Here is a 25,417-nt window from a genome sequence, read left to right as displayed (position 1 = left end):
AAAGTTAGAGGAATGACAGTTCCTCTTCACTCCTATTTCTTTCATGTCTGGAAGCCAGTGTTTTGAAATGTAGTATTAAAAAAATTTTAAAGATCCAGAAGATCTACCCAAGTCCAACAAATTAGCCTTTCTTTGACTTACATAAACCAGGGAATTTCATAGGCATAACAACCACTGCAACCATGGCAACACCTACTTAGAAATTTTCATATGCTCTGCCATCACAAGGTCTCCAACCATTTTGGCCCTGTCTCTCACAGAAATGTATATTTCCATTCTCTTTTCTGTCTATATGGAAGCCAGTTAAAAGAAACTCTACTTGTTTTTTAATTATTTGTATTTAAATATACTTGAAGTTAAGTAGATGAAAAATAGCTACATTGTATCCCTCACAAATAAAATGTTAGACAATATGGGGAAAAAAAAAACCCACAAACCCCACCAAATTCCTGATGCTATATGCCACACTTGTTCTTCTATCAGTAATACTTTGCTTTCTAAGAAAATGAAATATTTCAATTGGACTTCAAACCAACATACATTACCGCAATTCTGTAGTATATTTTTTTCCCAGTTTTGGTAATCCAATTCTACCCTTTTCTCCTCCCCTTGCAATTGCATTCAACTAAGTTTTCATTGTATTTCTGTTTTTCTCTTTAGAGCAAGCGAACAAGCAAAGCCAGCCAAAGAGCCTGCCCTTTGAAATGGGCAGTGCTGTATATCTAATTTGGATTAGTCATGCATTCATTCCAAACTAAAAGCAATGTTTATGCTTTGTTTTTTTTCCCATTATGCTTTGGCTCTTCAGCAAGTTCCATATTCATCAATACAAGTTGGCAGACAGGAATTTAGGCTAGTGGGGGATTTATTCAGGAAACAGACACAGTATGGGCATGAGGGAACATTTCTTTCTTATAAGTGCCGTGCACACCTTCTCATGTGTATTTGTGAGACATTTTATTTGCATAAACAGCTGTCTTCTTACCTCATTTCTGCAGCAACAAATAGTACCATGCAAGAAAGCTGCCATAAGAGATCCTGCTCTTATTCTTCAAACCACTTCCTCCATTTCTCTTTGCAGCTGGCTCTTCAAACTCAAAAAAAAAAAAAAAAAGAGCGTTACATTATTTCCCAATTCTATTATAACCTGTATTGCAAGAATGAGATACCAAGACTTAATTCCTGCAGCTAATTTGAGGCCAAATATCAATATCTTTTTAACTTTTAGCCACGTCAAAAATAATTATATCGGCTGTTATTCTGAAATTAGAATAACATTCTAATAATTAAACATGGAAAAAAATTCAATGAGATAAACAACAGAATTTTGGAAGATCAAAATACTACAGATTACTTTTAGAATTCAAATAACTGAAAAAAGTATATGTTAATACTTCATCTCTGTAAAGAATATTTCACAGGAAAATAAACAAAACAGGAATATGATAGTAGATTTCAGAGACTGGAACAAAACAGACAAATGTTCCAGGCCAACAAAAAGAAACAATAGTGGATTTTTTTTTTTTTTTTTTTTTTTTTAACAGGAGTATTTTGATTACCTTACTCAGAGATTTTACATAAAGATGCTATCACACAGTATGCCTCTAACTGTGCAACTTACAACATACCCCTGGTGTTGACTGATCTGTATTTGTTCAACTATTGCTGTTAAGTTATTCCTTATATGATATTGTACTGAATACTTACATCTCTTCTACAACTGTCTAGGCCTATATTAAATGCAGATCTTTGGAAGGGCTGGGTTTTTTAGATCTCGGTGAAAAGGAACTGACACTGAATTTCTTTGTTAAGAACAAACAGGAATTTGATGGGGGTAGGACAGAGGGCAATCCTTAGTCTCTTTCCCAGGTGTGCTCCAGGGGACACTGACTCTGGAACTCTGTTCTTGTACTTGTAAACTGATCTCTTCTGATGGCTTGCTACTTATGACATAGCACACTGTTGTATTCAGCCAGAACCACAATGAGAAGCAGAACATCATGTCTATAATTAATAGAAAGCATTGCCTCCAGGATGGCAAATGCAATGAAGTCTGTGACTTTCAGATTATCGAACAGCAAAATTTGGAAAAAAAAACCCAACCAACCAAACAAAAAAAACCCCAAAAAAACACCAGAAAATATTTCAAACTAAAAGGAAAATGAAGTTGCAGAAAGCAGCATAGAATGGATGAGGTGGAGAGAAAAACGAACACAAGAAATTTAAAGAACATCTACAGCTTGTCTCTCTGCTTTTCTATCCCTACATTTTGACCTTCACCACTCTCAAACACCTCTCTTTCCCCTTCAGTTTCAGACTGATTCTACCGATTGCTTCCTTAGTCTCTCTTCCTCCTTTCCCTGTAGTATCTTATGTAGTGTACCAAAGCCAAGAAGATAATGTACGTCACCATATCTCCTTGCATTTCAAGAACTAAGACAAACAAACATCAATCTTCATCAGAAGTATGGTTATAAATTTCACTTCTATAGAGTTCCCAAATATTCCTATAAAATCTTTATTCTTGTAAACAAGTCTCTCAATCTTAGACAGGAAACACCAAATGCCATCTAACATTACAGCTGACAGTAATCCTATCATTTTTTTTTCTCCATTCACTGCTGAGAAATCTGAAAATAAAGAAATAAAATAACCTGTTTCAAATAAACAGAATAAAAGTTCTCGAAGGGAGAGAAAGAAAGGGGAGAAGAGAGCCTAGTCGTGCATTGATGAATCAGAAGCAAAGCACCCGTGGCATCACAAAATAGTAAAGTTGCCTTAAATAAGGATCTAATTGAAAGGAATTTTGAGAACGTCAATTTCTTTTTCAATTTATTTGAAAAATAAATAATTATTTTATTTATAATAATAAATATATTATTATATTATTATAATAATTTTAATAAAAAAATAATTATTTTCAATTTATTTGAAAATTGCAAATGTTCTCACATGAAAACAAAGGTAAGTTTGTTATCTTTTCTTATAATTTTCTTAGGACAGTTGATAAAGTTTTCTATTTCAGATGCTAAAAAGATTCCAAGAGCACCTAAAAGTGACTAAGGTGCATAAGCTCCAATAAACTGTTTGCCTGTTCAAACTCCACACCCTGATTCTTTCCTTTCACAGACAAGAGAAACTATAATTAACAGTTTCATCAAAGTCTTCCATGAATGCAGGACAGTCACAAATAACTTGGCAGAGGCAAAATCTCAGAAAAATACAGAAGTAAGTTTGTGTGCAAACATTCTGTAATACTTACAAAACAGTTTCCAAGATAAGCATTTTATATCAAACTTCTAAAATGGATTTATCAATGTCCTTCTCAAAAAAAAAAAATCCAACACCCAAAAAACCACATAGATAACCTAAATTGATATTTTAAAATGTTAGAATGGGAGGAAAAGAAGGAAAACATACAAAATTGGTCCACACATTCGAAAAATAACAACAATGCCTTTCCTACACAGTACTGTAGAGTTTTTGGGAGGGGGTTGGGAATGCTGTTTTAGGTGGGTATTTCCCCCCTTCCACAACTAGAGCTTGTAATCTGTTCACATAGTCTCTTTTCATTACAATATAGGCTCCTTTTCTATTTTTTATTTTCCATAAATAAAGACTGAAAGAGCAGGCTCTGATAAGAATTTGGGATTAAAAATATAAAACAACATATGGGGAAGCATACAAGTTTTTGCATCCCTCCCTGCATGGGTCTTTAGGTCTGATCCTAGGCAATCACATTTTAATAAGAACTTTATCATATAGTTGATTTCAAGTACTTAAAATTCACTAATGATGATCTAGAGAAAATACAGATTTCAAAATGGTGACAATTTATAGAATAAACCTTGAGTTATTTTCTTTGCCTTACAGAAATTTGAGGTCCAGACACGCTAGATTTTCATGCTTTTCTACAAAATTATAGGAATAGAAATGACATATAAAAATGAGAGATTCTAATACAAGTATTTTGGCTTGAATAAACATGCAGAAAGTGCTCTGATTTATATAAAAGAGGTACGTAGCCATTTTTATGTCATTTTCCTGATCTTGAGTTGACGGCAGATCCCCTGCACCCAGAATCATATATGAAAACACAGGCAACTTTACAGACTGGAGTAATCCAGGTAGGATGAGCAACAGCACACATCTTCGGTCAAAGAGACCAGTCTTGCTAATAAGCGAGAAGGTTAGAAGGAAGGTTAGCATGATACAAAAGGGAATCTAATGTGAATGACAGATGAGGAACCAGACTTCGTAATGCCACTAAACAACTCTAGCTTCTTCCTTCAGTTCACATTATGTTACCAAAAGAAGGCTGGCAAGTACCAAGACTGCTTTTACTATTACGTATTTCCTTCACCTAAACCTAATAATTGATTAGCTATAAACCTGATTATACACACACATGTAATAAGCTAAAACAACATTTACAGTAATTGACCATTTTCTACTCCTAAACAATATAATGCAGACTGTATTTTCATAGAGAAAAGGAAGGCCAGATTACTCCTCCAGCCTTTTTCTCATTTCTGTATAGCTTTCACATGGAAGCATCCTTGAACGAAAAATGTTCTAACAAGGTTCTAACAAAGTACCACTGCAGTCCCAATTCTTTCCTTACCATATGAGGAAACATAGCAGGTGAGCCCTGTTCCTCTGATAAAACAACATCCTTCAGACATTCCACTGAGAATCATTCATGATTCTACTACATCAAGGGTGCCACAGACACTGATTTTTGCAGTGCTTTTTCTGAGCCACAGCTCCTGTGGATTACGTATGCCTCCGAAAACCAAAGTCTTAGGTGAAAACCAGAAATGCTTCAGAAGTAAACTGAGGGTTCTGCCATACGAACGTCAGAAAATCCTCACCTTGAAACTCTTCCCTCAGTGTCCAGGTGATTTACACTGACTTGCATAAATTAAAACAAGTCAATGTAGCAGTCAGTAGCAGTAATATATTTGTCCTCTCAAAAAGGGAGGCTTTAGAATAGGTCTGTTCTTACCTACTACCAGCACCTGCCAAGTAGCTTTGATGATATCAGCAATTACTTTCCTTCTATCTTTCCTTCCCATGTTCTCTTCAGTTCCTTATTGAATTTGGAAAAAAAAAAAAAAGAAATCCTTTTCCAAAAAATTCCAAATCCAAAGATCATGGTCTTTGCACCCTGTATTTATCTACTTGTATGCACACAGGTTCACAAGAACACTTCTCTCTTCGTATCCTAAGGATAAAGCAGTCATATTTTCAGTATCATGCCACTAACCCATGTGAAGATAATTTCAGTCCCATTGGTAAAGTGACTGCTCTGTTGGAAGCCAAGACATGTAACCCAACCTTCTGCAGCAGTCTTGAAGACTTTTCTGGCAAGTCTCATTAATGTCTCAACTCTGATTTCCTGAACTCAACTAGCAGGTGCTGAAATGTTGCCAGGACAAGGTAAACAAAATTCAACATACCCTATAAAGATTTTTATTTTGCTGACCACTTAGAACAGGTCTCTAGTTAGAACATGTGCTTGTTTTAAGAAGAAATCACACCAGACAAGGACAAAATCTTTGAATCCTAGCCTGAAGATCATCTGAAATCTCTGAAACCTGAACTTCACTAAGGCTGTGTTTACATGGTAAAATTAAAAACTTCGTTCCAAGTTCTTCACAGTGAAACTATCACCACTGCACTGTGACTAAGGAGCCCCTCCATTTAAAACTATGCTTTCACAGCTTCCATGAAGCTTCTTGACATGGATACAACAGATCTACAGATCTGTCCTCCTGATTTCTAGCAGCTTACATAAAAGCTTACAAAAAGCTATGTCAAAAAATATTGCCAAATTACTTATTAAATATCACACACAAAAAAAAAAAAAAAAAAAAGACAGACATTTGTCTTTGTGAAGGGCTGAGCATCCTGGAATGGGTTCGCCCTGAGAGAGGTGCCCACGCCTTATTAAAAGGACTGCTAAGCACCACACAGCCGCTCGCTCACCCCCCCCTCCCGCAGTAGGATGGGGGAGAGAAAGCGCGGGGGGGGGAGTAAAACCCGTGGACTGAGATAAAGACAGCTTAATAGGACAGCAGAGGAAGAGAAAATAAGAATAATAGAATATACAAAACAAGTGATGCACAACAGTTGCTCATCACCCACTGAGCAATGCCCAGTCAGTCCCTGAGGAGCAATCCCTGTCCCCCCAACCAACTCCCCCCAGTTTATATACTGGGCATGATGTCATACGGTATGGAATAGCCCTTTGGCCAGTCTGGGTCAGCTGTCCTGGCTGTGCCCCCTCCCAGCTTCTTGTGCACCTGGCAGAGCAGGGGAAGCTGAAAAGTCCTTGACCGGTGTAAGCACTGCTCAGCAAGAACTAAAACACCAGTGTGTTATCAACATTATTTTCATCCTAAATCCAAAGCAGAGCACTAGACCAGCTACTAGGAAGAAAATTAACTCTATTCCAGCTGAAACCAGGACAGTATGCTAGGAATTTGAGGGCTTATTATTAAGTTCTGTTGTATTACTGGTTCCGTGTTCACTATGAAGTTCTGTTGTTACTGGTTGTGACTAATGCCATTTTCAATATGTTCTGTATCCAGGACATCCCCCCACAGGGCTGTTGCAGATGACAGAGGAGCTACAGCATGCCTGCTCCCTTTTAAGGCAATCAGCCTGGGGCTAAGCCAGTTACCCTAGAGTATCTAGACTAGTACTATATACTGAAGTTTAGCTATTTGAATAGCTTTCTGTCTCAGAAAGTTTTAGACTACTAAATTTGATAAGGTTTACCCCACATCATTTGTTAATGATGAATTTTTTTTTTTCCCAAACCAGAAGGCATGCTTTAGAACTTGTTTAAGTTCAGCTGAATGCCATTTGCTGATGATGCATCCTAGAAGGTTTATCTGCTTCACTCCAAATTCACATTTCCTCTGTAGCAGCCAGTCCAACTTGCTGTAAACATCTCCAAACAGCATGTAGTTACTCCATTCATTTTTATCTGTGTTGGAAACCATCGTATCATATGCATGTCCAAGAAAGCCAGGCAAGCCTGTCACAACCTGGAAGTCTCTTTTGGAAGCATTTTGGCACTAAAGACATGCTGAAGGGAAGCCAGTTGAAAGTGTCATCCAAACAAGGTAACAAACGTAGATAACAACACACATTCTATAGCAAAGGGGAGTTGCCAAAAAGCCTACTGTAACATCGGAGTTGCAGATCGGTCTCTCCTAACTGACAAACCTCCTTGTCTCCTACAAGTAAGACTCACACAGATGGCACAGAAAGAGCCACAGAAGTGAATATTTTTCCCCAGCAAGTATCAATAGTACAATGTTCACATAACATCTTTTGAAGAATCTTCTATTTGATTGGATTTTTTTTCCCCCCCTTCCAAAGATAAATGAAAAAGCAAGAAGAAATAGAACTTACAGACAGCAACATTCATGCCTCACCAGGAAAATTTCTCATGCTTTATTTCACCGACATTCAGATTTCTCTGCTGCATGACTTACACTCTAATGACATTTTCAATAGAGACAACTTAATGATCTTTCATATTCTGAACAAAATGGCCACACACACTGTAAGTTATCCCTTGTAGAACTTTCTCTGATCTTCGTAGAATTAGGTGTTGGTATTGCAGTGCCTGCTGTTCCAATATCTCTTGCTAGTACCATCAGTTTTTTTCTCTCCACTTAGATTGCTGCTTAAGAACAGAGACCTATTATGATTATCTTCTAGAAGTGAAGACCTAATGTCACCTAACAATAACACTATTTCCATCATCTCATGCATTGTGAATCTTAACACTGACTCTAAATGACAGCATTTGTTTTCATCTTCCGCAAGTTTTCCATTCTTCCCCCTTATTAATTCTTTCCTCTCTCATTTAATATTTGTACACTTCACCTGGGAGTTAGATTTGATCTGTCTGCTCCTTTCGCATCAGTATTTTTACTTGTTTCTGTATCTGAATTGTTTGATAAACACATCAGTGGCACAGAGGTAACTGTAAATCAAGTCACTACTTTGATCCTCACATTTGCTATAGCTTTTGTTAGCATGGTAGCTAGTTCTAATTGAAACTGCTGATAAATGTGAGCCTCTTATACCAACAGCTATCCTTATTAGCTCTTCTTTCAACATTCCATATTTGCAATGCTCAGCAAAGCTGAACTGCAGCAATAAAGCCTCAGCTGTTTCCTCTTGTTCCTAAGATCTTCTATGAAATCCACTCCAGATTTCTTGTATATTCATGTATATATGTAACTGTACACATACAGATCTGCATATAAAATATTTTGTTTGCCTATGACTGGATATTAAGACTTCCTTTCACTTAATTTTTTTCTTTGTTTCTTTTTTTTTTCCTCCATAATGAGGGAAAAGGCACACACTTTGAGCTTCCATTTCCTGAAGTTCCTCTGTATAACTTCAACTCAAATGGGCAGTGAAGAACCACTCTGAGGTTACACGGCATTCAAACAACTAAAAAGAATCTGAAAGGACAGTTTGGTGTAGGTCCTCTGAGTGAAGTGGTGAGCAAGAGTCTATAATTAAGTGCAATTTGAAGATTTGGAAGTAATTACTTTCACATTGAGGCTATAAGGAAAGAGTATTCTCATTTCCATATTAGAAAGACAGGGTAGCCCAAACATATGTTCCCACCCCTACCATTTTGGGGATCTTTATGTATGTATACATGCATACACGGAGAAATGATACAAAGGAGGGCAACTCTGCTCTATAAATCTAGTGGTTTATTTTTTTAATGCTCTCCGAGTAATTCGGTCTGACAGTGCGTGAGAATTAGTTTATTCAATGGCTTTCTGTTTGCTTGGGATTTTTTTGTTCTTTGAGGACTGCAGAACAGATAGCAGCACCACACAATAGAGTTGAGCATTGTTGTAGTAAAAAGGAGCATTCAGAGCCAAATGGGTGTTTTGTTAACATTTTAGACCCTAGCAACAATACACTGACCTTGTGATATAACAAGACTAAAACAGACAAATATTTTCAAACATTTTGTTTTATGAGACTCAGCACAGAAGTAACTATCCTTCATAAAGTCAAAATCCGAATGAAAAAGTCAGTATTCCCACAGTGCTTTCAAATATGCTGCAATGTTGCATTTCATACTGCTTTGTTTTTAATGCTTCATTCTGCTCACAAGTCCAGTGATGAACGTCACTTGGAACCATGTAATGATTTTATTACAGTTGCCTCTGTTCTTCCATTTCTCATCATTCCTCCTATTTGTTTGTTACAGTCAATTGTTACGCATTGCTTGAAATTAAATTGTAAGCAATCTGAGGAAGTACTATGGTGGATATTCACAGAGTGCGTTAGCATAAGGGAACTAAACCCTCTATGCTTCCCCTGTTGTCAGCAAAAAGACAGGAATGGTTTCAATTGCCTTCCCACTCCAGAACCAACACCAAGCTTTACTAGAGCTGAAGCCTTTCCTTCCACTGGCAATAGGAGAAGCCTGTGGAGACTAGCTATCTCAGACTGAGGTTTGCTAAAATGCTGGGAGAGGGGGGCTAGGGGCCACAATTTTTTCCTATGTAATTAAGAAAATATACACACACAAGAATAGCCATAGGCATCAGATCAAAAACCCATCTAGCCCAGTATGCTGTCTCTCGTGGCAAACTATAGAGATTAGCTGAGGAAGTAAACAAAACAGTTATGACAAAATAATTTCCTCAAGTATTCCATGAGCTTGCAACAGAGAGACTTCCTCAATTGAAGGTGGCATCTCTGTATTTAGGGCCTTTGATGGATTTTCTCATCACAGAATGTTCCCATTTGTTTCTCATATTTTGCACATTTAACTTCAGCACTCAGAACATCCTGTAGCACAGCATTCTCCATACTCTTTGATTCCAACCCTTGACATTAAAAGCCTCCTCCTCTCATTTGGCTAAGCATGCCATGTACCAGTTTTATTCAACAATTTATTCCCATTTCATAGAATCATTTAGGGTGGAAAAGGCCTTTCAGATCATCGAGTCCAACTGTAAACATAACACTGCCAAGTCCACCACTAAACCATGTCCCTAAGAGCCACATCTACAGGTCTTTTAAATACCTCCAGGGATGGCGACTCAGCCACTTCCCTGAGCAACCCATTCCAATGCTTGACAACCCTTTCAGTGAAGAAAGGTGGGGGGTCCATTTGCCTCATGTTTTTACATTTCTGTGTATATGTCTTAGCCCAAAGATAAATTTACAGATACTGCATGTTTACTTCCAAAACCATAATTCAGTTTGTGTTGTACAGAGTATTCTGCATAGGCAGAAACACTACTGTGAGAAACTAGACATGAAAATATAAGAAAAAGAGGACAGAGCTAAGAGTTCAGCAAACTAAGCAGATAGAGTACCCTTGACCAAGCAGAAAACCAAGAGGTGGTAAACAGTACTTCCCATCATGCGTCGTGAAAAACCTGATAAGCAAAATCAGAAGCATAACACTCTTACTACCACCACTGAAAGAACAACAGTACTTTTAATTTAATATTAAAGCAGTGTTATGATATCCAACTCCTTCCAAGATGTTACTTGTGACAGTGAAAATCACTTTGATCTGATGACAATGAACTCACTATTTTATAACACTGGATAGAAAATTCAGCCAGCAGGTGTCTTAGGAATAAAAGCAAACAATCATCTCTTAAGTAAAGAACACCAACAGTTTTCCACTCCTCAACATTCCCTGAAATCTGTCAGTTTGATATTTGATACTTAAAAATTGTTCCAAAATACTCACTCACCGACTGGTTTGGATAACAACATTTGATGACTTCATTTCCAGGCAGAGGAGCCCAACCTGCATGACAAACAAGTATAAATAAGATTTAACGGAAATATAAACTACTGATTTCAGTATTACTACAGCATTTTATCATGTTTAGTGATGGAGAGGAACAGCACTGAGGCACTGAAATATTCCTGAAAAAGCACCATTCCGAAACTAGAAAAAAGAAAGAAGTCCAAACTGTTGGCAATATTTTCTGGTGTTAGTGTAAGATAAAGGAATTGGAACAAAGACTCTAGAGAGTGATAGAAAATAGTGATCTGGAAGAATGAAGAAAATCGCGTGTCAAAAAAAAAAAAAATTCATTATCACTTTTTACCTTGTCTAGTCATTTATACCAGTAACTATCAGATCAAGAAGGTAGTTTTATACTCTTTTTTACTGAAACAAATGAGCACATAGAATAGTGGACAAGGTGTCTTTATTTCAGGTTACTAATGTATAGGCAGAGAAATCTTTTCCGACCAGCAGAATATGTCTCTAAAACCCAAAGGATGTGTAAAATGATACTGGAACTAGCACAACTTAACTGAAGCTAATAATTTCTTAAGAAAAAGCCTTCAATTTATGCAATTTCTTCTGTATCTGTTTTTTACTGATTATATTACAATAATTAGAAAAAGCCTGACAAGCTCTTTCAGGAAAAATTCTAAAGGTCCTGATCCTGCAAGCACTGTACATATGCCCAACATTGGCATGGCAGTGATACTATCCAAACCAATGAGACTACTATCATGTTTTAAATTACAGAGGGGAAGAAGATATCTGCAATATCAGAGTCTCAGCCTCTAAAAACTTTCTTCTTTTATACAAACTCAATTTCCCAATTGCTAGAAGAGAAGACAATTATTAGGAACAGTGAAAAAAGTTCATTTTGTTTTTTCAAACAGCAGCAACACAAAAGTGTCGGCGCTGTACCAAGGGAGCTGACGTGGAACAGAGCATAAAATAAAATGGAGAAAAAAAAAAAGAACTTAGAGAGGCAAAGAAAGAGAAAGTCAGCTTAGGTGGAATTCACAGACCAGGAGAAATACCTCATGACAAACTGCCTGAGGAAGAAGTGGAGATACTTAAAGAGATGCTGGTGTTTTCAGAGACAGAAGTAAGAAGAAGAAAAGACTGAAAGTTGTGGATCTAAATCCCTGAAGGGAACATTAAGCTAAAAAAGTCTATTGAAGCACATTAAGGCAGAGCCTATTTGTACATTCTGCAGCTGCAGCAAATATTCAGAACTAAGGAAGATTACTACTATTTAAAAAGTTGTAAAGACAGTCTCATATAGACTTGTCAAGTTAGACAAGAAAAGACAAGACCGAGAAAATGAAGATTTTACTGTTCAAGATTTTAAGCTAATGTGCTAATCACACCAACTCCCCCTCCAATTCCTTCCTCTTCAGCAGAGGAACTGGCTAAATGATAGAATGAGGCAAGTCTCCCAAATGGTCAACACTTTTACCTGAAGGAACATTTCATTTACTGTATGTTTTATGTTAGGTACAAGTAGTTTTATGTTACAAGGATCCTCTAGGGCTTCTGTGATGAAAGACTCCAAGATTACCTGCTACTTCTTCCCCTCGCCCCCAAGTACTTATCCAAGAATACTCTTAGACATACATGTACACGAACTCCTGCCGTACAGTGCACAGAAGATAATCAATCTTGAGGCAGGGAAAAAAGAAAGAACAAAAAGCACCACCATATCTATGAGTAACGATATCAAGCTTGTTCCACAGAAATACACTATCAAATTATAAGTTACTTCCCATCTTCATTCCTTATCCCAGAATCAAATCAAGTAGACAAGGCATGTCCATCTGCACTAGAGTCAAAAGCAGGACACCCTGGTGGCAAGGGTGAAAGATGGGGGACCAGATGGTGCATTTCTCAACCCTTTTGATGTGGGGGGAGGCTTGAGCAAAAGATCAGTCATCCGGTGGATTAGTACCTGGCTGCTGGTGTTGTAGGCTTCTATGACCACAGGACCTCTGGAGCAAGGGCTACTAAGTAACGATTGCACCATTTGACAAAGCGGTACATGAAAATTCTTTACCAAAACTCTAGTGAGAAGGGTTTTAAGCTAGATATGCTGGGACAGAGTTACCATAACCTGAAGAGATGTGAATGAGGGAGCAAGTGGTGGAGCAGATGTGTGAAGAACAGCAGCACAGGGAGTCTCTCACCCTGTAAAAACAACACAACTTCAGGCCCATATTCAATGCCTGTATACCAGTGCACATAGCACGGGGAACAAGCAGGAAAAATTAAATCTGCAGCTATGCACAAACTTCTATAGCCTCAATGGAATTACAGAGACACAGTGGGATTAGAGAGCTGCGAGGGAGGGATATAGGCTCTTTAGCAAAGAGTAGGCAGGTACAGAGGAGGAGCTGTGCTCCAGGTGAATGAGAGGATTGAATGCATCAAGCTTTGCTGCAGGGTGGGTAACAAAGACTTCGATAGCTTATGGGTAAGAATTAAAGGACAGGCCTACACAGGTGATACTGTAGTATATGTCTGCTACAGACCTGCTACTCAAGAGGAGGTGGCAGATGAAGCCTTCTCTATGCAGCTGGAGAAAGCCTCACAATCACAGGAGCTGTCTCTCACAGGTAACTATAACCACCCTGGTATCTGCTGGACAGTCAATACAACTGGGCAGAAGCAACCCAGATTTCTGAAACAAATAGAAGGCAATTTCTTGCTGCATGTGATCAATGAAACAACTAGGGGAGATTCTCTGTCATACCTGCCACTCAAAGAGAAACAGCTGCACAATGGCAAGGGCAGCCTTGACCGGAATAACCATGAGACTGGGGAGTTCAAGATACTGAGACAAATGAGCAGGATCAACAACAGTATTACAATCCTGGAATTCAAAGAACAGATTTTAGCCTCTGCAGGGACTTGCTTGGCAGGATCCCATGGGAAACTGCCTGGGAGGGCAAAGGGACCCAGGAGAGCTAACTAATGTTCAAGGTCAGCCATGTCAGAGCACAAGAAAGTTCATTCTACTTCGCAGAAAGTCAAGCAAGCACAGCAGAAGGCCAGCACAGATAAACAAGGAGAGCTGCTGACTGAGTTCAGGCACAAAAGGAAAGGATACAGGAGCTGAAAGCAGGGACAGCTAGTCGGGAGGAATACAAAGACACTGCCTGCATAGGTAGGGATAGAGTTAGCCATGCTTAGCTGCAGTTCAAACTAGCAAGAGAGATGAAGGGCAGGAAGAAGAGTTTCTGTATATACACTGCTAGCAAAAGGAAGACTAAGGAGAGCGTGGGCCCACTGCTCAGTAAGGCAGCAGACCTAGTAACAAGCAACAGGGAAAATGCTGTGGTACTCGGTGCCTTTTTTGCATCAGTTTTCACTAGTGAGTCTCAATCACAAGGCAAGAACAAGTGCTTATATACGGATCAATCCTTTCTGGAGCCCTTCATAATGGAAATATTTTCATCCATTACCTGTTATTTACTACATGTCAACACATAGCACACAGTCTTGTCACTGACACCTAAAAAACAACCCCTATTTATTAATGTTTTTATATAAATTTTCTTTGTAAAACAAAGGTCATTGACTACACACATACCTTATATTCATATAAAAGCATGCCCAAGATAGTTTTCCATATTAAAAAATTTCCATATTTGTTAAAAGCATTTCACAGTTCTAATGAGGTGGTTTGTATCTGCCAACTTATTGCTCAAGAGACACATGCAATTTAATGATTTGAATAGTTTCCCATGCTAGCCTCTCGTCACATAACCAACAGCAGAGCCATGCTTCCACTGGCAATTCACCGGTGCAGTGGTCTGAGCAAGCCAGCCAGAAAGGTCAGGCAAGACTGATAACAGAGTCACCCAGGGATCAGTTTCATTCCATCTTTTGATTGAGGGATGGTGACCTCTGGAGAGTCACTGTCATCATCTGCTTTGCTCAACTCTGATGTGTCCAGTAAATCCCAAAGCTGTCAGCCAGCTGAAGAATTGGGTAGGTAGTCCATCATGTCCAATCCTACTGGGAAGGTACACTGAGTGGGAAATTATCTGCTTTAAAAAGCTACCAGTGTCCTTATTGCCAGATTAAAAGCAGATAATTATTACTCAGGATATTGTTGGAGAATCACCAATGTTTATTCAAACCTTTCCATCAAACACAGGAAAGAGGGGAAAACTTTCTGTATACACAAAATAGCATCACTGCAGGCCTTATTTCTTGCTACTTCTGCAGTGACTAGTATGCCACTGGGAGAAGAATCCTCTTTTTGTGATTGACTTGTACTAACAAAACTTGTTTGATACTGCATTTATATAAGTTTTGTCCCATTATTGGTTTCCTCTTCCTCTACCATTTCTATATTGATTATCTATTATCACTGTAATAATTTGTTTGTTTACATATATATGCTTTTAGAAAGCATGCTTAAAACCAAGAGGCACAAATCCTTATGTTCTTAATATATACTTGCCTGTGTTGTTTTCTAAAACTTAGTCCCAGCATCCAGAAAATATGCAGCTGTTGCAGCACTGATTCAGACAGGAGGCACTGACAAAGATTAACAAACTTTTCCAAACGGAAAAGTTCGGCTCATGTTAAATATTCTCCTTCCAGACATTTGTTTTCAGTATTAATACAGCAGATAAGCTATACTCACAGCAGAGAGAAATCATGCCAAAAGAGAGCGAGATGTACAAATCAAGTTCTGTACCAACACACATTTCTGACAGGGGCCCAACATTTTGTGGACATGGGGAGAAAGACTCAAAGACTCAGGTTTTAACTTCTTGTTGATTCAGAAAGATCATTGGCCAAATATAACTCCTTCGCACTCATCTTCAGATATAATTAGCTTTTTTGGTTTTGGTTGGGTTTTTTATTGACACATTGTGATACCAATTCAAGTTTAGAAGAAGAATGCTGTGAAAAAAATAGTAATATGAAACTATCTCACACTTCCTTCCCTTCTTTCCAGAGAATAAAGCATTATATCACAGAAAATGCTTAAAATGACACAAGTTGAACTTGAAATGGAAGAAAAATTACACATTGGCCTTCTGAACATGAATGGATTTCAACTCTCCAATTTCCTTTAAGTGTTTTGCCTCACACATCTGACTGATCCATTAAGTATCAGTTCTATTCCATAACTGGATGGCTCCGACCCTTGGGAAGAACATAAAGTAATACTTCCTGAAAATTACTGATACTGATAACATTTCCTTTATGCATACAAACTTGCACAGGTGAGAAAGGTGTAGAGTGCATCACCAAATGTAAAAAAAAAGAAAAAACAAAAAAAAACATACTCCAAGGAGTGAGGAAGAAATACCTACCATCAAAATAATCCCAGGGAAAGATTTGGGTTGCCATGAGCTTGCTGTAGCCCTGCCCTTTCCTCCTCATCTGAAGATCCACTTTGGGTTTACACATTTTCTAATATGCTTAACATTTTGCTCCTTTTTTGAGCTGCACCTAATTTTCTACACATGGTGCATTTCACCGACGTTCGTAACATGGTTTTTGTTCTCTTTATTATCCCTGAAATCAGTTTTAATTCAGATCCCCAGGTAGCATTCTTTTAATGATGAATGGTAAGTATTAGAGAACTGATTGTAGCTCAGGCACCTTTACTATCATCCCATACTTTTATTCCCACATGCTGCATTTTTATTCTAGCATCACAGATAGCTTATTCTACACTGTAGACCTGCTCTTTGGTAGTATTTTCTAGGAACACAATTTGTATTCCACAAGAGATGTTACACCACACAATTGTACATAGCTAAGCAAAAGTCAAAAGAAAGAAGATAACAGTCACCTGGTCATTAGGTAAGTGCTGCCACAACTAAACAAACTGGGGGAAAAAAAAAATAAAAAAAAAAATGAAGACAAGCCAAGCCAAGACCCGAGACCCATGTTCTTAGCTCACCATAAAGCCCGTGGTCTGCTAGTACCGACACCACCACTCCATTCATCAGACAATGAGGTTCACTGCATAATTTTATGTTATCTTAAAAGAAAAGTTCTTTATTATTACCATTAAAGAAATTCGTAGACATGAGAATGAAAAAAAAAACTGCAGCATGGATTTTATTCCTGTCTCCTGTAGAGACACCTCCATTTTAGACCGAGATCTCCACAAAGACCAGAAGGTAAATAAAACAAACATTTACTGTTTTCCTTTCAGAACTGTTTATCATTATTAAGAATGAAGCCAATGCTATGTCAATTTAAAAGATCTTTTACCAAATATAACTAAGAGTTAGCTAGGTTGAGAATTCTGTGGTCTAAGAAAGTTTAACACTGGAATTGTTCCAAATTCAATTAATACTTGCAGAGTGCTCTTAAAACTACATTTTCAAACAGCATTTTTGCATTGAACAAATTAAGCTGAAGAACTTAAAATTGCAACTATATTAAACTTTAATTTCAACTATATTCTTTTCTCTCAAAATTTTACTTGTAACCATGATTTCCTTCAGGACAGTGTATTTTTCATGGTCAGGAATTAATTGCATTCTTCTTTATAGATTCCCTGTAATATCTCAAAGCATCTAGAAACTCAATTTCCTGGGCCTTAAAAATACAGCCTAATATGGATCTAGTGATTCCTTTCCCAGAAACAGCTAACCATTCACCATCTGATCAATAGCTTTGTGAGTACCAGGGCCTGTGACCATGAGGCTGCTTCTAGCTGTCTGAGGGCCTCATCCACTCTTCCTGGTCAAGCAACCTATAGCAGATACTCACTACAATGTCACCCTTAGCTGTCTTCTCTTTGATTCTTACCCATAAGGTCTCAGTTGGCTCCTCATCCATCCCCAGGCAGAGCTCCATGCATTCCAGCTGTTGTCTCACATAAAGGGAAGCTCCCCCTCCTCATCTTCCCAGCCTGCCTTTTCTAAAGGCCCTATACCCCATGTGAGCTATCCTGCCATGTCTCCATGATCACAAGATTACGGCGCTGCAATGACACACAGATTTTTAACCAATCATGTATATTCCCCACGCTGCATGCAATAGTGTGTATGCACTTCAGAGAGGCACCCCAGCACACTGATTTCCCAGAAAGGGTTTGGGGGATTTCTCGATAATGATGCTTGGTAGACACTTCCTTGCTTACTTGCAAATGCCAGAGATGACCCTGCTTAAGCCCCGTTTTCTTGAATTTGTGATCACTTTCTGTCACATCACTCCAGGCACTTTGCTTGTCAACCCTGTCCGTCACACTCTCACAGGGCTGCTGGTAACTTTCTCCCTTCCCCATCATCCCTATTTTAAAGTGTTATTTAGAAACTCCTAATAAAACAAGTATATTGAAAATCCTAATAAAAAAAAGTTGAGGCTACTTCACAGTCCAAATGGGAGTCAAAAGTTTTCTTGAAGCAATTTTACACCGCTGTCATACTACCGATTTTAGGGACACAATACAGTCTCATGTGTGCAAGAAGTCCACTATCATATATAGTCTGTCACATCGACTTAGATTAAGTCATGAGTTTCTGGATTTTAGTCAAAGTACAACCTAAGGCCTTTTCATTGCCATGGGTACCTGACTGCAGTTATGCTTCCCCATTTTTCATCTCACCAACCTACAGAATCTTCTCTGCTTCGTTGTTTCAGTAGCAGTTTCTGCACCTTCTCTTAGGAAACAAACGGGTTTTAACTCCCTCAGCTGACTACACCACGAGGCCTTGATTCCTACTTTTACAGAAAATATTTTCCCAAGCAAACTATATCATAAACAGGAGAAGAGCAATTACTAGGTATCAGGTTCTGACACCTACTGTCTACTCACAGACAGTCCTCTGCTTAGCATGTTCATTTCATTTATGGATAATCTTGGAGAAGAATAAGTTTTGGCATCAACTCTGGGTTTGGTTTCCGTGTTTGAGATCAGGTAGCTAAAATTTAAGATCTAGGCTCTTAAGAGACAGAGTTCTGCAGAGCTAGGCACTGCAGAACCCATAGTTTTTAACTGATGAACCCTGATCTTTCCCTAGTGAAAGGAAAAAAAAAAAAAAAACCAAAAAAAAACCAAAAAACCCCAATGCTACTTTGTCTTTTATGAGGTTTGAAAAACTGTAGTGGATAAAATAGGAGCAATAGTACCCGTTTAGCCATACAAATAAAATACGCTATAAAGCATTAAGTGTCATTATTTTAATTGACTAGCAGAGTGATTAATCTTCCTCTAGATACCATTTCCTGTGAGACAGATATTCCCTCCTTTACAAATATGATGCTATCGATGTGGACATACAGAATACTAGGTCTGGCAAGAAACAATAATGGAGTGCTTTATAATTAATTAATATATACCATTAGATTTGATGTATAGGAGCCAGAACTACTCAGTTCTTCAACGATCTCTCACAGGACAATGCTTTTGTATCATCCAAGTATTTCTTATGGTAAGCATTAATTTATATTGGCAGGAAGCTTTGGAAGAGAGCCATTTGTCAGCTTTTCAAATACAGGCATGCGTCTATGATGCTACAGCAGCAGGTATGTAAAAAGAGTAACTTGGGTGTAGGAATGAAGTGATCTTTCTGGAGTCTTTGTTTTCCTGTTTCTAACATGCACCCAATGGCAACAATGAAGACTGCTTATGGATCTCATTAGCATTTAAACTAAATTCCCCTATAGATTAAGTTAGAATTGTTTAGCATTAAGTTACATAATTTCTGATCCTGGAATATAACTTCATGTTAATGTCTTTCTTATGGAAGAAGGAAGAAATCCATATAGAAAATCCTCAAGAACTGCTATTAAATCCAGTACACGGCAGAAGTATGAATTAGCTTGCTTAGCAGATCTCCAAATTTTTATTCTACAGATTGGCGTAAAGGCACCAATAAGTGTTGAATGCCTTGTTGGTGAAACTATATCCTTTTGTCAATGTACACATATTCAGAACTTAAGAGAAAATTACTTTAAACAACCCGGCCATTCCACTGTTATAGTAGCCAAATTCCTATTTAATCACCTATGTCTTGTCATGTTTTCTCTTGACTTGCTTATTTATGTCTTCCAGGAGTTTGTCTAGCTTAGAAAACATTACATTTTTACTCAACAGCCAAGGACTCGAGACAGTCACACATTAAGACCCTAACAGTGCCACAAAAAGGAGAGAGTTACTTTTGCTTCTGCAACTAACAATTAATCATTCCTTCTTTGGGATCAATGGATACAAGATTCACGAGAAGGCAACAAAATTAAAACCATGGAACAGATCAACTAAGATGGAAGCATCACAGGGGTAGATTCAAGGCAGCAATATACAAGATACTATATTGATGAGGGACCTTATTCAAGAGGTCCCTAAATACAGATCAGCTCCAATTCAGTTTGCCAGTAATTTCCCTAATTTAATTAGGGACCAATAGGAATTTTAAGTTTGTGAAGATTTAATTGAGTCAGGCTTTTGAATAATGCTGAGCTTTTCAATTTATGCATAACAAATGTGAAATAATTAACCCATTTCAGCTGTTCATAACATTCCCTGTTCCTAGCGAATTTTTATTAAAAAAAAAAACCAACAAGAAATCTTGCTGCGTGTTAATATACAGATATGCACGTTAATAAATTTGCTCATAACATTCTCTGTCTTTTTGACAACTGTGCTGCCAGCTTCTAACTGGGAAAAACACGTGTTTTGCAACTTGGGACTTATTATCCAGTCAGGCAATGGCACAGTTTCAGATTCTCAGGCAACTGCAGTCTTGCAGCCTAAAAGTTATTAGCTTACGGTATATAGTATGGCCACTTACACCGTCACACAGGAGTAAGATAATATATAGTAGAAGGTATGCAAAAAGAAATTGCTGTGTCTGCTGTAGCAAGAAAGCAAAAGCAATCAATAAGTCTAAAAATAGCAGATTAAGATTAGCATTTTAAACTGACTTACAATTCCTGTTTATATTAATGTAGTTCCCTCTCTTCCTCCCCTTCCTCCTCCACACACACAGAGGTAAAAGCAATGGAGGTCTTTAGAAATTTAGACTAATATCAAATTCAGTACTAGTCTCAAGATTGAAGCTGTAGCATTAGAATTAATAGCTATCAATCCCACAGAGGAACAGTTCCTTTTAAAAAGACCACCAGCTTCATCCAGGGAATACTTATATTGTGTTCTAGCTAATAATTTAACATTTCAAAAACAGGACTTTGAAATGAAATAGGATTTTAGAGCACACTAAGGATGATTTAAATGTTCTCTGAGGAACAAACATTATACTTATGACTGTTTAACACAGTGCGAGATCATGAAATTAGAAATGGAAGATTCAAAATGTGAATTATAAAGCATCTACTAAAAATACATACATCTAGATCCTGACTCAGTACAGGGAATGTGTTTCAATTTGAGCTCAAAATTAGTTTATATTATTGCGACAGAGTCCCCAGACAGACACCCTATGAAATCATGTATGGAAGAGTGGGAAGAAAGTGTTTAAGCGTCCGATTCCCAAGTTTCGCTGTGTACAGTATCAAGCTGATCGTCAGATGGTATCCATAGCAGGGAAAAATAAAGCATTATCTTTGCTAGACTCATCATTATTCTGCCTTTAATAATCACCTAATGCAGGCAAGCATTTCACCAGCTTTCAGAGAGCTATAGCAGGAAGGGGGGGGGGGGGGGGGCGGGGAAATCAGCCTAAAGCCAGGAATGCGCACTCAAAACTACAGAAAACATTAAGCATGGAACTTGAAGAAGAACCACTGTAGTTAGTAAGATACGTTATCAGTGAAAAAGAAGTAAAGTTTTGCAATAGCATAAGGGCATGACCAGGCAGTCCAGCTGGGACGACACAGAAAAATAATCTGTGTTCTGCTCTTTCCACAAGCTAGCACCATGCTGCAAAAAGGAAGCCCAAGGTGCCTGGTGCATTCTCCAACAGAGATATCTTGTTTAAGTAATAAAAGGCATTAAGTCCAAACTAGCAACAGATGCTAGCCAAAATGCTAAAGCAATTATGGAGGGTTGCAAGTGGAACCACAGAAACATACTGTTACTTTATCCTAATGTTACATTATTCTAACACATCAAAACCAAACATATCAGCCTTACATTTCATCTTGTGATAAAACTGACAGGGCTTGCCCATTGCTGCAGGTACAGTCATCTTTAAAGCTGCGGTTGGGAAAGTTTCCCTCCTCATTTTACAGTCATCCTTCTTTATGCAACACTATTGGACTGTACTATTAGACACTAGCAGAGATACAGGCCAAAATCTTGTTCTGGTCTGAATAATGAGATTAAAAGGCTCAACACTGCAGGACCCAAGACTTAAAACAAACCAAACAGTAAAAAAAAACCCCAAAACCCACACACCAAAAAATATGGAAGTCCAGCTGCTTTGTTACAGTGTGCATTAATATTCAGTTTATCTAAAGAAAACTAACAGCTAAACACTTTTACAGGCAAAGGATTACAGCTTCCTTAGGGAAGGCGTGCATTCCCCATCCATGCTATGATACAGGTCAGACCTTATTAACCAGCTATGTTGAAAGTTTTAGTAATTTGCAGTGACACAGGTAAGAGCCTAACATACCAACCCAGCTCTTATTAACTAACAGTTGGCCACTTGATATTCAATGATGTATCAAAGGAAACTTAGTAAGCAATGGGTAATGTTTTTTCATTTTACAGATTAATACACTTGCTATTTGTTCCCGCTGGGTTATTCAGATTGAAGTTTAGCTTCTAGGGAGGGCACAATGCCTGTGATATGGTTCTGAAGAGCCCTTTGAATTTCTTCTGCATTTCCTTGTACTGAATAAGGTATGCTGAACACCCTCTTTGAAATCCACTTCTCTTATTGTCTCCTTCAGCAAACAGTTGGTAATAAGAGATGCCAGACTTCCCTCTCATGCTACATCTGAAAGTGTTACTGCTAGTACTGAACAAACAGAAAGGAATAAATATTGATGGAAGGCTTTTTTCTCTGTTTAACCAGACTTACAACCTTTCCTCCCTTGCTTCATGAAAACAAATTCAGTCTACCGACCACAGAGCAAAATGAAAGAATCCTTTCGTTGGGAAAGGTGAAGAGCAACACTTTCCACTGTGGTGATAATAGGCAGCACAAAACTAATGTGTTTCCTTCACCTTTAACTGTTCATTTACTTGATTATCCACGTTAACAGCTTCAGTGGATGAGTTTTAAAAAAAATGCTATCTTACTACATTCAGAACATATCTGATGAAATTCCAACCCTATTTTACACTGTTCTGCAATATAAATTTGAATTTATTAAGCTTTCATGATTCTGGAACTTTCCTACAGGGACAGGAATACACTCAAGCTTTGCTGAAAGATTTTCCTGTATCCACATGCTATCACCTAAGCAGTGCAGAGACACCACAGATTTTGTATGTAGTCTTCTGAAGGACAGTGGGCCTGAACAAATTCAGTAGTACGTGATGTACTGAAGGCTATCAAGGGAGCCCATTCACTGTGAGCAAAGCAGAGCAGTAGACAGCTGTTACTTTTTTGTATGCAAGATTCAGAGCAAATACTGCAAAGCATACAGCAAAACTAGGCACAGTACAGAGCGTTAGTTCAGGACTAGACACTTGGTACATCATGAGGCGATTTCCCTTCTGTCCTTTCCATTTAAAATAGAAAAAAAAAGGAAAAAAACATAAATTGAGAAAGAAGACAGACATTTTCATGACTTCAGGTGCTCTAGAAATGCAAAAATAGCAACTTTGAAAAGGCAATGCTGCATTTAAACTGTGACAAATTGATGAAGTTAGTCCTACAGGGGATAGAGTCACATGAACCTCTAAGATGAAGAACTTTAAAAGATTCCAAGAGAGACTGATTAAAAGATACAGCTATTTTCAGAATAGACTGTGTATAAGAAACTTGGGTAAAATGGGAAAATTCAAATGAACATCAGGAATGCAAACATGAAAACACCAAACTTTAATCTGAATGTTTACCTAATATCAAGTAGGAAGCTGAACAGTTGGGGTTTTTTTAAAAAAAAAAAAAACCAACAACAAAAAAAACCCAAAACCCACCACACTATTTAATAGATTAAGGAGTCAAATTAGCAGTTTCGTAGCTAGTGGTAAAAGCAGACAAAATATTTAAGTGACATGATGAATACTATCCTGAACTCACGGAAGCCATCATATCAAGAAATAAGAAAAAAAAGTTCAAAGTAGAAACAGTAAATTGAGACAGTTCAGGCATACTAATGGCAGGAGGGGAAGAAGCAAGAAAAAAAAGATTCTAAGATTGGCAATAAATAAAAGAAATTAGCATGAACAAAACAGGCTGCACAAAGCAAACATCAAGAAATAAAAAAACCCAACAAAACACACAATAAGGTGTCATGATAATAAAGTAAAAAAGGTAGATAGCATGTTGTTACTGTCAATAAGATAAGCACCTTTTGCTCATCATTATTCTTTTTAAAAATAAACATTGTCTACCATGCTCCTTCACTTCCTTCTTTCCAACTTTTATAGTGCTAAGTTACACCAGAACAATTTTTATTTTTGAGATAGTAAAGTTTTGTCCCTCTTACACTGGTCTCAGATTTTAAATGAGAAATACATTGCCCATATTCTGTTCTGTTTAGTCATCTCTTGAGAAACAGTCTGCAAATGCACCATGGAGTAGACCTACATTTAGGAAATTGCCATAGCATTGCAGAGTTAGAAGCTCTGCTCAATGCCTTATTCTCCTGTTCTCTATTCTAAAATATTTCACTGCCCACAGACATTTCCTTCCAACAGATGTATCTGAGGGGAATGCAATCACAAAGGGAAAAAAATAGTTTAAAATGTACTATGCCTCTCTGATTATAATTAGATTTGCACATGTAGAGATCTAAATATGATGCATATGTCTCTGCATCTCTACTCCCACGCGCGTGCCCATGATAGTAGTCAACCTTCACAGAATGTGTGTGTGATGAGAATGTGTAGCATCTGTCAGATGCTCCAGAGTTCAGCTAAACGAAACTTCCTAAGAGCAGGCCCAAGAAGAAGCTCTAAAACGTTTTAAGGATGCTTGCCTGATGTACCTAGATCTTGTCATCTAGCATAGTTTGGTTTTCAGTTGTCTGTTGACTGAAGAGTAGAAAAACTGTTCAGGGAGGATTAGCCATTCTTCAGTTCAAAACAAAGCAGCTAAAAGCTTGAAGTCCTAGCAGTAAAAGATCAGACATGAAAATTACAAGTTTGTTACATCAATCCCTTCAATTTCTCTGCTAGATAAGGTGAAGAAAGGTCATAGTCAGGCCTTTCCAGCTTCCACCATCCATCTGTTTTGTTGCTCCCCGCCTCCCCCATTTCAGATTATAAATTAGGTTACAAACATATATTTTGAAGCCAGAGACCCACCAAAAATGCCACAACAAAGACAGATTTAAAAAATTCTTTCAGCTAAGTACTGCTGTATCATGAATTTATCTCCAAAGTAGGTTATTCTCAAAGTCAACAATAATTTTTTCCATATGAACATCCCCCATTAAAAGATACCTGGATGATGTTCTTATGCCCAGAATCAGTTTTACATGCATAGATGTGTTTCCTATATATTTATACCCAAACTGAAGCCAGGATCAAACAAT

General features: G+C 37.8%; 1 long non-coding RNA gene across 1 annotated transcript in view; it reads right to left on the bottom strand.

Annotated features, from left to right (window-relative positions):
* Window positions 1-983: 983 nt before the first annotated feature.
* Window positions 984-25,417, bottom strand: part of LOC148055681 (uncharacterized) — a 49,530-nt gene continuing 25,096 nt past the window's right edge. The window contains exons 2-3 of the long non-coding RNA XR_015704573.1: window positions 10,779-10,834; window positions 984-1,094 (exon numbers count right to left, since the gene is read on the bottom strand). This is a non-coding gene — a long non-coding RNA (uncharacterized LOC148055681). The remainder of the gene's footprint in view (window positions 1,095-10,778; window positions 10,835-25,417) is intronic.

The sequence above is a fragment of the Nipponia nippon genome, unplaced genomic scaffold (assembly GCF_047370975.1).
Source record: "Nipponia nippon isolate SJK-2023a ecotype South Korea unplaced genomic scaffold, ASM4737097v1 scaffold_2, whole genome shotgun sequence".
Lineage (NCBI taxonomy): Eukaryota > Metazoa > Chordata > Aves > Pelecaniformes > Threskiornithidae > Nipponia > Nipponia nippon.
This window is presented reverse-complemented; position numbering and strand designations above follow the sequence as displayed.